The sequence below is a fragment of the Leptonotus elevatus genome, chromosome 16 (assembly GCF_054856555.1).
Source record: "Leptonotus elevatus isolate MCC_2025b chromosome 16, RoL_Lele_1.0, whole genome shotgun sequence".
NCBI lineage: Eukaryota > Metazoa > Chordata > Actinopteri > Syngnathiformes > Syngnathidae > Leptonotus > Leptonotus elevatus.
Window position 1 is genome coordinate 16342117 of NC_141254.1, and position 20058 is coordinate 16362174.

General features: G+C 40.6%; 1 long non-coding RNA gene across 1 annotated transcript in view; it reads left to right on the plus strand.

The window, feature by feature from the left end:
• The window catches only part of LOC147161016 (uncharacterized), a 49866-nt gene that overhangs the window by 12519 nt on the left and 17289 nt on the right, over positions 1 to 20058 (plus strand). The window contains exon 4 of the long non-coding RNA XR_015097367.1: positions 1275 to 1328. This is a non-coding gene — a long non-coding RNA (uncharacterized LOC147161016). The remainder of the gene's footprint in view (positions 1 to 1274; positions 1329 to 20058) is intronic.

The following is a 20058-nucleotide window of genomic DNA, read 5'->3' on the forward strand; positions in this document are numbered from 1 at the left end:
CGTGTGTGGGGGGGGGGGGGGGGGGTTGATTTTTTGTCTTTACATCTTAGTGAAATTTTTGTATGCAATACTTTATAAGGTGTTTTTTTATATACAGTAGCCTACATCGATTTTTTTTGGAACAAACTTATGACTTTACAGTGTCTGGAAAAAAACCAGACACTGCCCTCTGCTGGATTTTAGATGGAGGAGGAACAGGTCAAAACGGATGAATGCAGCAACGTAGGGTTTGTGAGTCCTTGTCGACTCATTCTGATGCGACTAAGCACCAAGACACAGTTTAAAAAAACTAAACAAAACTAAACCAGCATCATAGAGCGATCTGTTTCTATGAAAACCATGCCTTCTTTCTGACATGAACGAATAAAGCGTCTTTTTCAAACAATGCGCCCAATACCCTCATTGATGATATGATACCAAATAGATATCATCTAATTCCCAGTAATTCAGACGTAGGTTCTGATCATAATCGCATTTCTGCACCTCATCAAACTAACCTCAGTGGGCCTGACGCGTGTCTTCATCGCTTTTGTGAACAATTGCACACACTTGCAAATATACAGACAACAATCACAGTTAGTTGTTGTCTGAGGAAATGAAGAGCTGTCTGGTGCCATAGCAACAGACATCACACCCTTCCGGAGCAAGGACGATTAAAAAAAAGCGCCAAACACAAATCAATGAGTCTAAATTTTAATCCAATATGGACTAAGATAATCAAAAAAAACCATCTATTGTCCCATCTTATTATTCTATCCATCTGTCTAACTGGCTGCATGTCTGATAATTTGTCACATTTAAATAAAATGAGGAAGTGAAAGTGTTTTTGAGTGCAGCGGTAAAGGAAATTTGAACAAATGCTGGAAGCATTGGTCATACAAAGGGAGCGGCTAAAGTGATGTTTAAAGGATGAATCATAATTAGTATATCTGTAAGAAAACCCTGGGGCACGCCAGAAAGCAGTGCAGACGTCTGCATCGGCCTGCCTTTCAGCACCGTGACTTCTGGCTGAACTGCAGTCTCAGATGTAATACTGTTATACAGGGCCATATAGCAGGTTACGTAACACTCAGAGGCAAAAGTTGACCTCAATCTGCTAAACCGACACACTGATTAAAAAAAATCTCCATTTCAGTGCAAGAGAATGAACTGCCCCGGTCAATACATTCCTTGCATTACAGTTTTTTAGCCGTTGTTTGTTGACATTGTGCAACAATATATTTTTCATTTTACAGGATAGTTATGTTATATTTTTTTTCTTTTTTTCTGCATAGGTGACTGTTTGAACCTCTGTAGTGGGATCAACAGCAGCAGCCATGTTCTCATTGGTAAGCATCACTTCTTGGCCTGTCCTGTAGGTGGAAACCATCCCAATAGAGCCCTTTGGATAAGACTTCACTCTTATTTTGACACCGCCGTCATTTAACGTTGCTCCGATTTGGTTGCTTCGTTTCACTGTATCATGCACAAGTCTGTAGAATTTGTTTTGTCTATGTAGTGTTGGCGTTATTTTTATCCTGAGCGTATGACAGCAGATCACTTGTAGTCGCTCACAGCACTGACCTGACCCACATATTTTTATCACGGTGTCATTGTGAGGTCTACGTGCGATGCTGGCAAGCTTGGCTAATACTGCTGAGCTTTGCATGCTATGAGCTCCGAAGCGAGCTTGGAAATGAGTGAGTGTCCAGCCTGCGAGTGCTGAATTAAGAGTTTTGGACTTTGATGAGGCCCGGATTTTGCTTTTGATTCTAAAAAATGGTCTCTGACAGTATCTGTAGTACTGGCATGGAGCGATCTTCTGAATATCAGAGCATAACATTCTCTACACTAAAATGAGCATCATTTAAAAAAAAACCTCAATCCATACTTTATCACATATTTTCTTTTATCTCAATTTGACCGAGTTTAGTGGTGTAGCTTCTGGTTTGCACACTGGAAACACAGGTGGTTGGACTCTCCCAGCCATCCTTTCTCGGGCCCCTCTGTGAGTGAAAATACGGCATGGGGATTAAAAAGCTAATAAATTTGCTCCACTGTCCTCAAACTGAGGATACAATAACTTGGGTGGCCCTGGGTGCCCCTCCTCCTCGTCCCCCTCCTCCTCCTCCTCGGCTTAGGAAAGCAGCCCCACCTGATGCACTCATCTGCATGCCTGCTCATCTCCACCGAAGCCTGGTAGATGTGGGGAGTTGGCAGGGGTGGATTGGAGGCGGAGCACCAGCCAATAGTTCTTCGTATCCTGACAGCACTCAAGTGACTTGATTCATGTATTCAGCCAATCACAGCGCACTGCAGCAAAAGCAGCAGCAGTTGTAAGAAAGAAAAAAAGAAAAAGAGCAGAGTTGAAAATAAACAGCTTACAGTAAGAATATGTCCAGTGAGATCATTATTCTGTACTTAGACACATTTCGAGAGTCGCAGCAGCTCGTATGTGCGGAAACTATAGCTGCCATATTGAGCATCTGTGGATCACACCATGAAAAGTAATGCTTGTACTTCGGAAATGTAATTTTGAAATGGGAGGGATTTTCCGCTATGCAGTGGAGCTATCCTACCACCCTCACATATCAGTGGATGTCATGTAGTTTTACAGACGAAAAATAACACTCTTGTCTTGCGTGGGCATCAGCGAGAAGGCTGCTGCTATTCCCTCAGTGTTGTTTTTATTTTCTTTTATACGAGAGTCCTTGTGAGTTAAGAGTTGTAGTTGTACCTTTTTTTTAGTTTGTGTACGCTAGTAATGATGTCACACAAACTGAGATGGGCACGACATGAGGCATGTTTGGTTTCCCAGGAGTGTCCTAAGACTCAATTCCCCAAACAGCAAATAGTGTTGAATGTCCACAACAAAGTTGATGCCTATTGACGCAATTGACAATACCATATAAAACCTTTCAATGATGTAATGTTTATGTTTCGTCATGTTCAAAGCAACCCTGACAACAACTAGAATGGAACTCGCAAGCATTCTGGAAATGATCACACATTTGACAAAATAACAGAATTGCTGGTCCGGAATATGCAATTCAACTTGACACTGATGTTGTTGTGTTTTTTATTATTATTATTATTTATTCTTTTTCATAATGGCTTATCACCGGGTTTTTTTTGGAATGATTTCTCAAACAGTGCATACAAACTAAAGAAATGTGTCTAACCATTGCTAAAAACTGGAGGATAGAGGCAGCTTTGATTCATATGCAGTACATTTACTACTAACCTTTTAAAGAGAAGTAATATATATAATTCTCTTTTTTAAACCTGCGTAAGGTAAGTCTTTGATAGATGGGAGTTCTATGCCCTTCCTTAGAAAAAGCGAGATGAGTCATAAACGGAACCTTTTACAGTATCAAAATAAAGCCTATACACTCGGAGCGTTTACAGTTATTTGCGTAGCGTATAATATAGCTTTTAAATGTATTATTCAGATGGCCTTTAGAAAATATACACATCATTTTAGACAAATATGAACAGGTCCCCCCCCCCCCCCCCCCCCCCCGCCACTCACTGCATTGATTAAATATTTACAGAGCAATCATCAACAAATATTTTCCTTCCAGTACCTGCAGCAAAAATAAGAATGGAGACAAGTAGATAACGTGTGGAAGTGCTATCTTAATGAGACTTTTTTTTATTTATTTATACATATGTATGCAATGTGCAACCTAATGTTGAGATGTATCAGTGACACTTCCATTCAACATTTCTTCTAAATACAAAGGATTACTTTTGGAACTGGCAGAAGCTATAAGTACAAGTTGTCTTTTCATACCCCAACTTACATGATCACGTCGGGACTCCTGCTACATATCATGCTTATTCCTAAATACCAATAACCAGTGCTTAACCTTTAAAGACCTATGAATAATGGTTCTACTTACTGTCTAATGTTGGTGCCACCATTCTTACTTGAGTTTAACTTGCGGTCATTGAACAATTATTGCCCGAGAAGGGCAAGTTGAAAAAGTTAATTGGCACTTGTTTGTTGCTCTGCTCTCATTCTGGGTCTCATTCTTTCATTCTAATTAGTGGCATCTCACAGACACAGATCGTTGGCTGGCTTAATCCGCCTCAGCAGCAGACAACAGTAACAGTCTGCTAATGTTTGTGTAATAGTTGCTATTTTCCAAACTGGAGTAATTCATAAGTTGTTTACGAAAATGTCTAGGGTGACGCAACTTCTCGAGAGCGAGGTCCAAAATGGAGTAGCTTGTTGAGATTGAAATGAGTGACCACAGACTAGATGCTACAAAGGCCCAGTGTCTATTACATCACCCACAGGTTTATGAAGGGAGACTTTCCAACCTTGATGTTTCTTTTCCAATCCAAAGAGAGAATGCCGTCTACTACATAACGCTAACCACCATTATTCACAGGGAAAGGTTAGAGAGCGTGTCTGTAAGCAAATTATGAAGTTTTTCATGGCTTTTTTTGTTCAAATTTGTGTAATGAAACGTTAATATTCAGGAGACGTAGGTACAGGTGCTTCCCTGCTTTCAAAACATTCCATTGAATTGCCTGTTGATGACCTGGCGCAGAAGGGATTTTGGAACGAGGGGGTCTTTTTGGCGTTAAATACAGATTTTTGCATTAGCAGGCCATCCCGGTCCCTATCACCTGCGAATAGCGGGGCTCCTCTTTATAGTTTTAAGTTGTCATACCACCATTCGCCACTAGATGGCAGACATCGTCTAAGTTGCGCTTCCACTGGGCCCTATACTGTGCTATACTACAACGTGAGTAGACCTAGTAATTGTTTTGCAGATTTGGAATGAATAATGGAATAACAAACATATTGAGTGACTTGATATATGTGAAAAATGTGAAAAAATATACAAAATGATTGCATTCGACGTTGGTTTGCTGTTCAGCAGTTTTGTGCCAACGTTGAATGTTTTTGTTTGATGCAAGAGAGCCAAAAAAGACAGTAAATAGTTATTTTTTTCATTGTTCATACCATTTGTCATGCTTTGAGAATGAAATATACTAAGCTATTGACACTTTTTTTTGGTCATATGTCCGGTTAGGGGCGGCACGGTGGCTGACTGGTTAGCACGTCCGCCTCCCAGTGCAAAGGTTGTGAGATCAAGTCCGGGCTTCGGCCTTCCTGGGTGGAGTTTGCATGTTCTCCCCGTGCTTGCGTGGGTTTTCTCCGGGTACTCCGGTTTCCTCCCACATTCCAAAAACATGCATGGCAGGTGAATTGGACACTCCAAATTGTCCATAGGTGTGATTGTGAGTATGGTTGTTTGTCTCTGTGTGCCCTGCGATTGGCTGGCAACCAGTTCAGGGTGTACCCCGCCTACTGCCCGAAGCCAGCTGGGATAGGCTCCAGCAACCCCTGCGACCCTTGTGAGGACAAGCGGTACAGAAAATGGATGGATGGATGGATGTCCGGTTAGAAAGTGCATTGTCCTGTATGGCCCTCTAGTAGCGCCGATGACAAATGATGGCCCCCTCCATCGTGTAAATTGCTCATCCCTGCCTGTATCTGATTGAGATCAGACGTAGTTTCATTCCACGTTTAGAACAGGTCTCATTCAGATCGAAAGATATCCAGTTCAATGCGTGTTTTTCTTTTCTCCATTGTCATGACTCGTGGGGGGGGGGGGGGAGCGTAAATCCAACCTCAGAGATGCAGGTGCATCGTTAATTCACCATGTCACTCCATCACATGAATCCGCTAAGTGTGTCCCAAAAAAATGATCACAAAACAAACAAACTTCTTTTTTTTGTGTTTAGATGGGATTGGTTGACTGTCTTCTTTCAGTTAACATGGATCTTGACGCTAAGTAGACCATTAACAGAGGAATTAGAAACCCTGAGAAGTTGTTAATCACCTCAGTCACTCACATTCCGTGGAGGCTCTACTCTTATTGGGACCTCTATGCACTGGATATGAGGCATGGTCTGGGGGGGGGGGACTGGCCCACTGCTATTGGACCAAATAGTCTTTAATTAGAGGGAGAACTTGGCAGGGCCTGATGGAGGAGAAAGGATCTCAGGATGTGAGTCCAGGGTGAGAGGGTTCACACACAAAACACTGGCTTTTCATCACTGCATGACTCACTCGGTTTGTGTCTAGTGTGTGCATGTGTGTGTGTTTCTTACCTCACTGCCCAGGCATTCCAGTAGAGAAAGTGGTGTGAAGTGAAAGAGCGGCTCTAACAGTGTGGGTATTCATGGATCTGGCCCCTGTGAGCTGGTCTGGACTCCAGTGTTCACAGACAAAGCCTCTCCTGCAGGACCCAGACACACTCACACAGAAAGGGGAGCAACAGGAGAGGGATGTTGGAGAGGGGGAGACAAGGTAACAAGGGATGGGGCGGGCGGTGTAGAGTAGGAGGGGGGGGGCAACAGGAGAGTGTCCTTGTGGCAGTTCTCATCCCCTGAGAGTGAAGGTGTGATTGGATGTATTTCTATCGTCTATTTTGTCATCGAGAAAAAGAAACCACCTCTCATCTTTAACCTTGTATTTTGTCATAGTGGTCCGCCAACTACACATACAAACCTATGCCTCTCTCCTCCCGGGCAACAAGCTCCTCCCACTCTTGTTTAGATCAACCAATCCGCTTTCTTTCTTCCAGAGCTCCCCCTCCCTCACTCCCTCACATTACAGCTTTAGCGCTTTGGATTCCATGAAAAATTCTTCCACTTGGCCATCCTGTCTTTGCTCCCCCTGCCTGGCCCCTTTCCCTCGATTGGGTAGCCTGGTTCACCGTGTCCTTAAACAACCCATGCACATGTACAGGAAAGGGGCCCAAGGATGGGGAGTCACAGACTTGCTTTTGGAAATGTCTTATTGCCGTTTTTGGGTCATTGAGGTTTTTGGGAAGCATCGTTTAGAAAAGAAGCATAACTGCTCGTGTGTATAGAGGTCAACTTATAGTATAGGGGCAACAAATCTGATGTTAAATAGCCATTGAACATAATGTGAGAAAATTGATTTAAATAGCTTCAGTATGCCTTATTTTGGGATAAGAACACATCATTGGTGATGGGGAGTAAATGTGTATTCACCTTGTAAAATGATATCTATCTATCCATTCTCAAAATGAAAATTTTTATTATTTGTCATTTATCTCATTTTAATTCATTTATTATTATTAGTTATTGTGATTTTTATTCTCCACACTTTTTTGCCGTGGAACAACTCCCACGTAATACTTCCGATTTACACTGTTCAAATTTCTGATTGTGATTTCTTTTCTTTTTTTGGGCTGTTTTTATTCATGAATTACCTTGTATTTTATTTAGTTGATATGCTTAAGTTATGCTTTTTATTTATATTTTTTTGTTCTAGAAATAGTACCAATTAAGTGCTCTCTGAAGAATAAAACTAATTCTGAATTTGATCATGCTAATGGTGGTGCAATTAATTAGTTTTGCTTTAGGAGTGTTTTTTTTTTAATCATAATACGTAAATTCAACAATTTTCTGCCTACTATCACAAATGCATATTCTCCATATTCTGTGGTTCAACGCACCAAATTCCTTAGCTGACGAGCTGGTAAGTCAACTGTAACAAGCCGATGCCGATCTTCAAGACGATGTCTTTCCGCGTATGTCCAAAGCTTTCAGAGCTATCCTAGCCTGTCATTCTCACCGAAATATGAAGAGATGGAGATGATATTGAAAACCCAGTCGACATTCTTGTCGTATGGCTTTATATTCTTTTTGACTCCTGATCCTCTAAAATCCCCTGTGAACGAGAGGCCATGACCTCAGCATCTGTCAGCTGTGGCAGAAGGAGCAGGCAGCTACTGTACCACTGTGAGTCACCTAAGACAGATGCTCTGTAAGAGTAGTGAAGCTGCCCAGCACTTACTGCCTCAGTCTCTATGGGCGACATGACTCATTAGACATTGATCCGGACATCTGAGTGAGACTTTGGCTCCAAGTTGTAGAAGATTATTTGTAGCAGAAAGCGGAGACATTCGGAGCACCATATAAGGGTTTTGTTTGGTCTAAAACTGCTATGAAGCTCGTCTCAGTATCATTTATGGAAATATGAATCTGAACCAAAACCAAGGTCTTGCATCGTATTTGCTCAGCGTTTCCTTACAAGGAATGACATGTCAAGCAATTTGTATTAAAGGACCCAATGTGAAGGTAACAAGGTATTGGGAAATCACCAGAATGGCTTATGTGAGCCCTGCCACAGATAACACGGATCTGAAGCCAGAACGGACAGTCCCTGATTTTATATTTTAGTTTTGGCAATGGGGGGAGCATTTCTTAAAATACACCTCGCATCATTTTTTCAGACTTACCTCGTTTAAGTTTCGCTTAAGACCAAACTCACCGAAGAACGTTTTGCTTTGACATCAAAAGATGAAAACGGAGAAAACACAACATAGAAGACAGAAATATTTATAAATAGATTGCATCTTCTGGTGTCGCCCGCGTACTTTTTCTTCTTTTGTGAACAGCCCTCACTCCTGCACATGGATGCTGTTGCTAATGTCACTAAGAGTTATTTGAAGGTACACACTTCTTTGCAACTCTCACAATGTGTCTGTCATCAAGTGCTGTTGTTTTCTTCGGTTGGCCCGTTTCACGCCTGTTGCTTAGTACAACAGGTCGTCTCTTTCATTTTCAGGACATTTCAAATGGTTTTGTCGGTAAAGTTTGTGCAATGGCTCTGATTAGATTTTCCATCGACTCTTAGCTTCATGATTGCTTGCTTTTCAATCATAGGCAGCGTTTTGGTTTTAATGGCGGTTACACCTCTAGCGAGTATAAATATAGTCTTCCTAAACAAATTGACAAAAAATCTGGAATGGAATGCTATTGATTAATCCATGTAATGGGTTAGGATCGCATCACATGGTCGAAAAAGTGTTACATGAAAAATTGGTGGATTCAAACAAAAGGTGCTTTCTTTCTAATTCGTGTATCTGATCCAGATGTAAAAGCCTGTAAATACTTGTTGCAATTTTGATCTCTTGTTCCCAGTCTAACCAGTTAAAAAAAAATAATCTTTAGTTATTGAACTTAATATGATTTATTCTTTGTTATGTGCATTGCTGAATACTTGTATGCCTTTCCATGCATTATAAGATTTGGCGTTGGTGGTTGGTGTTAGAGCAACAGTTGAACAGTTGAAAATTTTCACTGAATGGGATCCAATCTGTAACATAATCTGTGTTCCAAACAAAGCTTTCAGTACACTTTTTCTTTTGTCAGTTGGTGTTGTACTATTTAGCCATACATGAGTGTAAGCTGAGCTTTTTGTATGTTTGTGAAGCGGTTTTGCTTCTTCCCTTCCTGTGTGTTGAAATCCCCTGTGCTGCAGACAGTCTGGGATGCAGAGATGTTGGGTGGTGTTGGGGTAGTGTGTGTGTGTGTGTTGGGGGCGCGGGGGGGGGGGGGGGGGGCAGCGGACATGGCGGCAGGCCAGAATCAATTGGCAGTGTAATGAGATGGCCTGCTGCCAGGTAACCATGGAGCTACACTCTTTGCCTGTCTACCAATGCAGAGTTCAAAATTAAGTGAATGAATGAGAGGGGTGGGGTGGGGGGGGGGGGGTTGTTGGTTGGAGGGAAGGCAGGGTAATAAGAGTTTGAAATGGCAGGAGTGGAAGCTGAAAGAAATATGAAATGCGGAGGGTGACTGATAAGGCGTTGTGAGCAATGTCTAAGCACTTGTTGTTGTTGTCAGAGGAGAAATTGCAAAAAATGATGACGATATAGATGATAGTCTAAATCTAATTTGACTACCTGGAAATATTTTTGGGGTTAATCGGTTTATCTGCACTTTGCTGAGTCTGGTTAACAAAAGTTGGAGCAAGTCACATTTCAAGATGGCTTTGTGTTTATGTTGACATGCTTCCCTCTGCCCAAGGGACTTCTTCAGTTGATGATGCGTTAATATTGATAATTTTGGCTGCCATCTTGAAGTGAATCATCTAAGCCAGTAAAGCAAAAGTAGTTTAGGCAATTGCACCCTTTTCTTCCTATAATCCAACCCTTGCTAGGTCATTGTCCTCATTCGTCTCTCAATCCCCTCTCAAGGCATCTTTAAGTGGCAGCCATGTGCCCCCCATTCTAAGTACAGTAATTTAACCTTTAACTCTGCGTGTTGGGCTTCTACCCGAGTATCATGGCCCACTAGTTGGTTACTTCCTGTATCTAAAAATATTCCTTAAAAAAACATACAAGCAAAAAAACAAGATTTGCTGAATAAGTGCATGTACAAGTCCGCCGACTTTAATATTGTGAAGCGAGCTAACATTAAAAACACCACATAGGGAATTGGAAATTTGATTATACTCATATTTGTTTCTTTTGATCGTTAAGAGCTATTAGTTTGGGTCCGCAGGCCCTTTTGCTGACATTGTCAAGTAAAAATGTCTAAACTAAATTTGTGTGCCTTGTATTTTATAGATGGGTCCTCTCACAGTGAGAGTTTATAGTCCACCTAACTGCAAGAACGTTTAATGCGGATATCCTGCTGGGTGTTAATAGGTAAAGATAGAGTGTGAGAAAGTGACGGCACATGTTGGGCTATGAACTACACTTAGAGTTGAGAGCGAGTTTATTGTGTGAGTTTTTCTTGGTGCCTTGTACTCTGAGTTGGTGTTTTTGACTGAATAAAACTGCTAATGAATCACGTGCATTACAAAAAAAGTACATCTGCAGTACTTTGCCCTTAAGTGATCATTATTTATAGAAGAAATATTCAGTATTGAGGCGAGAATGTACAAAACGAAGAACTATAAGAACTGGCTATTTATTGTATTGATTTGAGTTGCTGATAAACATTGAGAGCAAAAAGTCAACCTTGATACAGTCATCTCCATTCGCACATAAAAAATAAAAGAACGAAAGAAAGAAGGGATTTTTATTTAATCCTCACCAACCACGTTCGCTTCGCACCAAGTGACAACAAAAGCAGCTTTTCCATCTGTAACTGCCCAGTAATGCCTCAAAGGCGGCTGGACCACATTCCGTACAGTATACACGCTGACCAGACCCATTAGAAAAAAGCAAGAGGAATGCTTGATTTTTTTTTTGTTGGTCTTTTCTTTTACTGAGCTAATAGGACAAAATTGTGGAGCATCACTGAACCATGCAAGCTCAGTTAGTGTTTGCATACTGCTTAAATGATCAACTTTGACTATAAACCCCATTTTCTAATTTGCATTATCGAGATGGACTTAGCATATGAACTATCCGTTGTACTTGCCAACAGTGTGAGCACTCTCCGTCGAAATGGCCCAGACCTGGAGAGACGAGACAGTGGACCAAGATGTCTGTGGTGTGGATTAATGGGAGGACTGGAGAAATGCTGCCGCAGTTGTGCGTGAGCAGAATATCTGAGAGGGGAAGTGAGAGGAGGGAACAGAATGGGACAAGCAACTGCAAACGATGGGCGAGATGAAAGCATGGAAAGATATTCAAGTTGAAAGAAACATCACATCGAGATATTTGATCGAGAAATTACAGTAATAAATACCGCTGCTCTCATAGTGTACCGGTACTTTATCCAGCTCCATGCAAGGCTTTATGCATTCAATCACTAGATATTAGAATACAATTTAGCCACTTGCCTCCCACATAGACTGCTCAAACAGAGTCCTCTGTCAAGTTCACTGAAAACACCCCCAAAACTGTATTTCTTCACAGACTGTGACAATGTAGGAAATGTAACAAAGGGGACTGAACAACGCGTGAGAACGTTTTTGCAAGAACTCTCATCGTGTATGGAATGCATGGATATTGATTTGCTGGTTAAGCAGATATTCAATTAGTCTTCTTGCAGTGTATGGTATATGGCTCCGTCACTGCATTCGTCCATGGATGACTTCATTTTCTCAACTGTGAAAACTAGAGAATTCTATAGGAGACAAAATGCAGTATTTATCAACTTGTTTCATATCCATGTGAAGAGTGAGGAAATCTTCTTCTTTTTTCCATTATTTTCCATTCTCTTATTAGGATCATCAAATGCGCATGTTTTTATAACGGTGCTTTTTGATAGACCTCAACATGGGACACAGTAGGGTTCGATGCTCTTTCTCTGTTTTGAAAGTAAGTTTTCAATGCCAAGTTTGAAAGATTATTATTATTATTATATATATATATATAAATATCATTAGGGAATTTTGCACCAATCAGAAGTCTACTTTGATGTGATTCTCTAGTAGGATTTGTGATCATATGGAACTATTTTTACGACCTGCAATGTTACAATGTCAAGAAAACAACTTTTGCTTTTGCTGCCGCTGACACAGATTGAAGATTAGGGATAAGAACCGGTATAAATTGATAATCTTCTAAGGTGAAAAGTCTCTGATGGTTAGTTAATTTAAAGAGTTTTATTTTGAACAGATTCATATTAAACTACATAACTTCCTACATTTAAAATTTTTACCGAAAAAAACCTAGTTAATACTAATATACTGGACAAATTAGTTCACATATAACTGTATCGGAAATCAATCGGCTGCAAATTTAGTTCTAAAAGTAATTGAAATTATATCAAAGCTAAGTTTGGCCAGCGACATTGAACGGATATGTACTCAATGGAAACTATTGCACATACTGTATGAGGGTATAAACAATTGCAGGATGCCTGCATTGCCCCATGGGGATAAATGTGGTCATTTATGACCGCACATTTCTGGCTTTCTGATGCAGTTTGGCATTTCACCAATGCTAAACTCAATTTAGGGTAACTAAAAACAGCTTTTTCTAAAACTTTGAAACATGGCTTACATTTTCCACAACGAGTACCTTCCCCTTTAAATGCCTTCACTATGTATGCAGTTTTCTCATTACGTCATCACACATTTAAAAATATATACATATGTTAAGAACAGTAAAATTCTAGTATTGGCCCATTGTCAACATTGGTTTTTGATTGCTATTACCCATAGCTAATAATTTCCAACGCATAAGTGCCTTTGATGTGGTTTCAGTGGTTTTACCAGTTTCCCTCGATTGTGCAGGCAGCAGCACACAATGACAGGCTGGACCGTAGGCGGTTATTTCATGTTTTAACTGATATATCCAAATAATTGGACTCAGCCACTACTACGCCGGCCCCCTGGGATGCTAAATCCTGCTGGTAATTACTGTATTCCAAAAAGTATTATGATTATTATAATTTTTTTTTTTTTTTATAAATGCTATTATCCCAGAGGCAATTAGGAGACAACTATGTAGAACAAGGACACATTTTTGGACAAACTTTATGATTTCTTCACAGGATAATGACTCGACTCTTATTCCCAATTTATGCTTGCCCTGAGATTTTAATGGCACAGAATTAAATGGTGACTCACAAGACATGGTTGAATCATCATTGTTCTGTTTATAGGCTTTACAGTGAACAGCAGACTTTTAGTACCACATGCAGATACAATTTTACATTTCCCTAACTGACCCTTCATTAATAGGCTCAGCAAATGTTTGCAACAATTGTCGTAGCGTCAGCATTTGTTTTTAAAAGCTTACTGTACTAATGTCATCCAGTGCATGATCATTTCGAAAGCTTCACTCTTTGCCCAGTTTGTTGTTGCTGTGTTGATCTTAATTTCACAAGGCAAAGCTGAAAAAGCATACTTTTGAAACAATGTACATTAAAGCAGAAATGTTGTAGCACAGAGAGAACAATAATATGTTATATGTGACCCCACTAGTCTAAACATGACATTTTGATTAATATTACATTTGTGGAAATAAGGGTTATAAAGCAAAAATCCAGCTATTTTTTATCCATCTGAGGGAGCGGCCATTTTGCCACTTGCTGTCGACTGAAGATGACATCACAGTTGCTCAGGTCTCAGGTAACAACCAATCAGCTTTAGGGAACAGGTGAACTGTGATTGGTCATTGCTTGAGCCCTGAGAAAACATTGATGTGATCTTCACAGCGACAGCAAGTGGCAAAATGGCCGCCTTCTGATATTGATAAAAACTTGATTTTGCTGCTTAACTCATATTGCACAAACACAATATTAACCAGAATACCATATTTAGACCAGTGGGGCTGCATAGAACATATTGTCCCCAAAAAAATTTGGGGTTGACTTCCCCTTCAATGAAGGCAAAGTACAAATAGTCGTGAATTAATGAACTATGCAACTTTCTGCACTTTCATTTACTCTATTTTGTCCCCCCCCCCCTGATGTTATTGCCCTAAGAATGCGGTCTTTTGTTTACCCGTTATTCTTGTCGCCTCTTTCCCAGGCTCTGAGAGCGCCTTTAAGAATCGGGGTTATGGCTACGTCAATGGTTGTGTTCTCATCAACCTTCTGTTTTGGAGAGGCCCTTGTCCGCGTCGGCACTGTGACAGACTTTTTGGCAATATCCTGAAAGTCAAATCTGTTCATTTAGATTCAAGTGGTGACCACGGAGCAGACAGCAGCCCATTGTCATGCTGTGGCTAAACTAGCATGCCGGGGGAGACTTAATGTCTTGTGCAATTCTTCGGCTCTTAACGTTTCAAAACCTGATATAGCCTTTTATTATGGAGGCTGGATTGGCCAGATAGATGTGCACCGGAGTGATGCGCAAATCTAGGTGGTCCATAGAAGGCAAAGAAAATGTCATGCATTCTAATATGAACGAAGAGATAATACAGAAGAGTTACGTGTGCAGCTGCCTAAAATGCTTTTAATGGCGGGATGATGACGTGAGTATTGATGTCATATCCACTGCTGGACACTCTGAAAACCAGTCAATTCATGTCAACCATCCATTTTAAGGCATGCTTTTTTTTTTCCCCCCCTTCTTTTTTTTAACACGTAAAATAAGCATCCGAGAAAGAAAATCTAACTCAATCGTTGTTGTGCTGAGTATCTTCATCTAACTATTCCTTAAATAGTCACCTGCTGTGTGACATTCAGCAGCCGTTTAACAATAAAACATAAGCTTTGCAAAGAGACTTGAGGTTACCAGCATGTTGCTATGAAGGACAAATATTAATCCTCCTCGAGCACCATTGTACATTTTGCGATGGCCCGGCGACCCAGCCGTACGTACACCCTCGGTCCGGCGTGAATGGGACAAAGACTTTCGAGAGAGTCGAGGGAAACCGGCGAGAGATGCTCGCCGAAATTGCCCAGCCCTCCCCGATGTGGGACGGGGAGCACCGCTCTTGCTCTCATATGCTCAGAGCTGCTTTTCGCCCGGCCCTCAGCCATTTTGGAGAGAGGAAAAAAAAAGTGTCTGCTTCTCCTTTTCTCACTACGTGGCGTAGATTTGGAAAGGCTTTGGCTGCTGCTTTCGCTGCTTTAGTAGTAATAGAGGAGGCACATTTTACAGCTCGTACTTGGGAGATAATGTTAGTAAGAAAAAAAACATTTTCCACCTTCATTTTGAATGTGATTTTGTTTTGTTGCTTCTGCCGCGTGGCGCTTATACGCCGTGTACTTTCAGCTCTTTCTGTTCCATCTCTTAAATTTAAGCATTATTAGTATTTTTGTTCGTAAAGACAAAGGAATATATCCAATTTTTTTTGCTGCACTAAGGAGAGACGGAGCTGCAGCCAAGAATCCTGCTGGGATCCCAAAGAGCCATGCAAAATGAGGCACCCAAAAAAAACAAAAAAACAAACAAAAAACCCACCACCCTTTGCCTAGTCACAAATTCCACTTTCTCTGTGGCCAGCTCTGCGACTCCTCCTTATTCATATCTTACTGCTTACAACCTTTTGCCATTTCTCTCTTGCCGTACCTTTTTTTTTTTTTTTTTTTTTTTTTTTTAACAATTTGAGGATTTTGTATCCCGGAAAATGGAGACTGAAGAACTGTTCAGGAGGGCGGAACAAGGATAAGAGCGGATGTTCCCCTCTTACTTTTGTGTGTTATTTGGCCGTTTATTTTTATGCTGTTACTGAAATGTTTTTCGTGCTTGTAGTTTTCCCTGAGGTGATCTAACTGTTTGAATTCCAGGTCCTCTAAAGTTTTTGTCGCAGCTGTATTCTGTCTTGTGAATGCTACACTTTTTCGGCTCTAATAGTGTTAATGTCAAATTGTGACAATCTGTGTTTGCTCTCAGGCTTGTTGATTTATGCCGAAGCGCTGGCCTGCATTGGATCTCAAAGCCGGAGTCCATTTGACACCAGAGGATGTTTGAGCGTCAGTGTCCAGCCTGTGCCCCGTTGGTATGTTGGCCATTTGCAATACTTGCGCCTGTCCGGCTCAGTCTGGTGTGCGCCGCAGAGGGTGTTTTTCTGTCCACACATATTTTGGTCAGATCTATTCACAGTTTATACCAGGTAGTAAACGCAATGTAAATACAAGTACACGTACAACGAGGAATATGCATTGGGTTATTTTTAACAGTTGCAGTTGTAGTATGTGTGCTTTTTTATTTTTTATTTTTTTGCACGGCTATTTAATTTTAATTTTTTACTTTTCAGTCTTTTTTTTGTGTAATATCGATGAAATATTGAAAACATTTAAAATGTTCAAGGTCATTTTAACAGCCCTTGGCATGCTTATTTTATTCCCTATTTCCACATGATTAATAATTAGTGCTTTGCATTTCTTACAAACAATATTTGTACAGAATAATAAATGTGGAAACAGGATTTTGATCAAATCACAGTCATGAGCTCTGGCTTGTTTAGTGCATCTTGATTTGATATAACAACATCTGATTCGCATCTGCATGAATAGATCAGCTTCTCTGCATTTGCAACAGCTCAGCATTGTTTTGTTACTGCCTGAGAACAAAAATCGAAACGTTACAACGGACTCTAGTGAGTGACCTGACTAATATTTTTTACAAAATGTCGACAGATTCAAGAATTGTTCTTCGTGTCTTTATGTGCTCCTGAAATGGTAACGCCAGCTGCCACAAACCCGTAGATCCGAACTTGTGGTGACAGGCTGCACAAGCTCGTATCTACAGGTATGTGTCTCCTTGGCAGAAGCAACACCTGGCCAGCGAATGTCTTTAAAAAAAAATGCACATCGTGTCACGTTTTAACGAGACCGTATAAAGTGAATTTCATTTTCAGTACAAATCTCAAAGTCAAGGTTAAACCACAGCGACCTTTAATGACCTTGGAAGTCGAGATAGCAGGATCACTGGAAGACCGATATCCTGCGTCTGCCCGAGTTTGCGCGGCAATTCATAGCAATGTGATGACGATTCAGTTAAATTAGGCTACGAGGTCAATGTAGCAAAAATAGTGCTCGCATTGTATGTAAAGCTTACATTTGTATTTTATCATAAAGCAGCAACAAATCATCTCTTCACTTGAGTGTTCCACAGGGTGAGGTAGTAGGTTGTATAGTTCAGAGTGACACCACAGGAGATAACTGTACAGCCTCCTAGCTTTCCCTGAGGAACCACCTCTCTTCACAGGGATTCTTATCACCGTTTTTAGATGAGGCATTTCATTTTATTATCGTATTTAGCTGTAAAATTTCCCCAACGCGTGCGTATTGTAAAGACTAGAATGAAATTAAGGAAATTAAACACGGAAGAAAATGTTGCATTTGGGGTACACAGCACCAGCATGCTGCTGCAGCCAGCAAGTTCTGTGGGCCGGTTTAATGAAAGAGATGCAACTGAGGGGAACCACCATACAGCCGCAGGGGAAGAACTGTGTCTTGGCGCCCAATTATATGCAATGGTCAGTTTCACTTAACCGAAACGATATATTTCCTCTGCTGTGATCCAATGAGCCAGTAATAACTTTTCGCGGAATCAAAACAAGGAAACCACAGAACCCGAATCTCATCTTGCTTCCTGCTACAACCGTTCAGATTATTATTCTTTTTTTTTTTTTTAATCTTTGTTTCGTTAACTTAATTTTTTTAAATACCTTTGTTACGTTACCTTAAGCAAGCAGTCTTGCAAACGAGGGGTGTCAGTTGATTAAAAAAATTTAAAACATAATTAATTGCATGACTTCAATAGTTAACTCACGATTAATCACACATCTTATAACTGTTCTAAATGTACAATAAAATGTGCAATAAAATATATTTTTCAAAGTTTTCATGCTCTTGTGAACATAAAAGGGGAAATGTTAAACTACTAAAAGTATGGCTGCATCTTTTAGTCATTGATACAGCAGTTTCATAATAATTCATAAATTTGAGTTAAAATTAAAAATATGTACTGTACCTTAAAAAACGAGTGTGATATTGATTTGTATTGAGATCATTTTTCTGCCACTAGATGGCATAATTGCATTTGTAAGATATTGGGGACATCTTTTTCTTTTCATATTAAGAGAGCTATCTAATCTTTAACATGAAGTAACTTGTGAAATTCTGCAAATTTTTTAAATTGTAAAATACAACAAATATATGCATTATTATCAAATGTATTACTGTTAAATTTTGACATGGTCTGTCTGCTGCGTTGCGACTGGAATTCCCCCAGTACAGGCTTTCCAAATAATAGCGCGTAAAAAAAAAAAAATCATCGTCATTAAAGGAACTTTAAATAAACTCAAAATTAACACACTAATTTTGACACCCCTATTGCAAACCAACAGTTTAACATTCTGGATTGTAAATACATACTGTGAATCTTCCTGGTGCATTTTCATGGGCATGGTAAAAAGCAAAGCTCAGCTAAATTCTATATTATTATGCTCCCATAAAAGTTTTTTTTTTATCCAAACAAATCTAAAGAATAAAACAAATCCCCCTGCGTACTGGTCAGAGTGGTGGGCTGCTGTGTGCAGATGTGCAGTCCGGGGAGTGCTATGATGATGAAAGACTGTTTCCACTTAAACTCTTCACTCTCTGTCTCAAGGCCACCGGGTTCGATGAAGGTGGGGAGGGATGAATGGAGGAGTGGGGTGGGGTGGGGTGGGGTGGGGGGGTCGTCGGGTTCTTTGGGCCAGAAAGAAGCAGGGGCCCACTGTACGGGGCAGTTGTTTGCAGTGTGCAGCCAACGAGCAGTCACTTACAGTCAACATGACTCTACTGTAGTTCCTTACACATCGTTATGCCGCTCGTGTGATTGAGAAGCAGGGAAGAAAATAACTAAAGAGCCACTCTGCACACAGAGCATTTGAAAGAAAGCCATTTTAAAATTGCATGAAATGAATGCAATAATTTTTCTTTTCTTTTTTTTCTCTAGTTTTTAATTCCTAATGCCGTGAGTGCTGATTTCTTGATGTAAGGCCTGATATTGGTACTTGCCCATCCCTGTTTTTAATAATTCTATAAATAGCTGTGCTAAGGATCGCTTGTCAAAATGTGTCAGAATGTCCACAGATAAAAAAAAAATAATAATAAAAAAAAAAAAAAAAAGGATTACTAAAAGTAATATAGAACATGTGAGAGCTGTTATTTTTAAATACTGTATATTAATGTACATTCACACTCTTATGATGTCATTTTGAGCTTGTAGTTACAAATGGTATCCATGTGTGGGAACACACATGGAATATTTCTGCTGTCGCTGATCTCGGTCGTAAATGTCGTCCGTCAGAGAAACCCTGACGGCAGGATCCCCTCTTCTCCCCGCTAGTCTTCCTCCCCGACCATGTCGTCCGCCTCATCAGCCCTCGCCGCTGATTTACGGCACTCAATACTGCTACAGTTTAAAACCGTCACCTCCAACTTCCAGCTTTACGTTCCCTCCGCCGCACTTGGAATTTTCACGTTTTCTCTCCTTTGCTCCCTCCTTTCATCTCTCCGTCGTGTTCCCTTAGTTCCCCGTCATGTTCCCGCCCTCCTTTTCTCCACACATGCTGTAATAGGCACTCGCTCTCACACACACAGAAGGAGCGACAGACAGGAACAGAATACCGGACTTGCCGACCGGGGAAGGATTCTGATTTTTGTTTTTTTGTTTTTTTATATTTGAAGTGAAAAAAGAAAGACAAACGTATCCTTCCATGTTTTTCTTTTGTCTCCTATTTCTACATGCTCTCGTTCCCGCGTTCTCTTTGTCCCTCCCTCTTTTTCCTCTCTTTATCGCTCCTTTCGCTGCATATATTAGGCCCTTTGAGTCTTGAGTGATTTCAGCTGTGAGGAAACGAACGGTTGTTCATTTCTCGTTGCGTCTTCTTTGGCTGTTTCGATGCTGCGTGCAGCAGGCATGGCGAAGGCTCCCTCGTTCCTCTA